This window comes from Mandrillus leucophaeus, unplaced genomic scaffold (assembly GCF_000951045.1).
Source record: "Mandrillus leucophaeus isolate KB7577 unplaced genomic scaffold, Mleu.le_1.0 Scaffold765, whole genome shotgun sequence".
NCBI lineage: Eukaryota > Metazoa > Chordata > Mammalia > Primates > Cercopithecidae > Mandrillus > Mandrillus leucophaeus.
The window spans coordinates 227,665-229,128 of NW_012108308.1; the positions used below are offsets into that span (position 1 = coordinate 227,665).

The window sequence follows — 1,464 nt, forward strand, 5'->3', positions numbered from 1 at the left end:
CGGCCGGTTTGCTGTTACTTTAAGCTTAATTTGTAAGGCATGCTTTCAGATAGGTACCACCATCCACTTGGAAGTAGCTTCTTAAACTTCAAGGGCAGTGTCTGGTCTGAAGCAATCACTTTCTAGAACAGTCTCTAGAGGAAGTAGCTTCCTGTACTGCAGGGGTAGTATCTAGAATGAAGCAATCAGTCTCTAGCAATGTATAGAAAAATCATCTGAGGTGCTTGTTACAAAGCATCTCCAGAACTCATTTCCATAGTGTCTGATTCTTAGGTTGTGGTAGAACTTGGGAATCTACATCTTTAACAGGCTCCCCATGGGTTGCTGTTTTGGAACCTGTAGACTACATTTTGAGAAGCATAGCTGGAGAAGTGAATGGCTTACAAAACTCTTAGTGTGTGATGGCAGATGTCATAATGTCTGTGCTGGCACCTTTCAGTGGCATGAGAGGCCACCGAATACCCATTTTCCTCATTTGCTTACCCTTTGATTTAGCGGATGTTTACTGAGCAACTGATATGTGCCAGACTGAGCCGCTTGCTAGGCAGAGAAACTTCAATAAGACTTGATCCCTCTCCTTAAAGAGTATCTTGACAGCAGAGAAATCCTGCCACATGTGTGGTTATTTTGGGGGAAGTATGCAGAAGAGTCGCCAAATTACAGATTTCACCATAAGGCTTCAGCAATGAGCGCATTTAAGAGCTGTTCACTTAGAACAACATTGTTTCACATTTCCGTACAATTTTACAGTTTGTTTGGGGTATTTTGTTTTTCTGTTTGTACATTTTTAGCTCCCCAAGAGCTTTGAGTGGTGTCCTGTGATTGGTCATTGTTTGGTTAATCATAACTTGAGAACAGCTTAACATTAAAAATAGTCTACTCCTGGATGTGTCATTCCATTTCTGAAACACAGCTGTGAGGTATGCACCTGGGCAGGATTGAGTTTAGGGAGGACACCATGAACTAGTGTCCCGATTGTTTTATTTCCTGAGATCAATGATGAAAGGTGGCAAAGCCATTCCCTGAGCGGTGATTGCAGCAACATGAGAAGAAGCTGGGCTACTTGAATTGTGAGAAACCAAAGCCAAAACTTATTAAAGAGAAATCTCTTGGGTGCTGGAGTGGGAACATGTCTTCTGCATGTCTTTGTATCAGTGTAATATCCCTTACCCATGAGAAAAGCAGATAGTGACCTAAGAGGACACTTCTGACTTTTGGCTAAGCTGAGTAAAACTTTTGTTTATAGCCAGACTCATACTGTTTTTCAGTTTTTATGCTAGGTTTTTGTTTTTTGTTTTTTGTTTGTTTGTTTATTTGTTTTTGAGACTGAATCTTGCTCTGTTGCCCAGGCTGGAATGTAGTGGTGCAATCTCAGCTCACTGCAGCCTCGCCCTCCCGGGTTCAAGTGATTCTCCTGCCTCAGCCTCCTGAGTAGCTGGGACTGCAGGCACGCGCCACCATGCC

General features: G+C 42.8%; 1 protein-coding gene across 2 annotated transcripts in view; it reads left to right on the forward strand.

Annotated features, from left to right (window-relative positions):
• The window catches only part of ZBTB40 (zinc finger and BTB domain containing 40), a 90,081-nt gene that overhangs the window by 52,232 nt on the left and 36,385 nt on the right, over positions 1–1,464 (forward strand). The window lies entirely within an intron of this gene.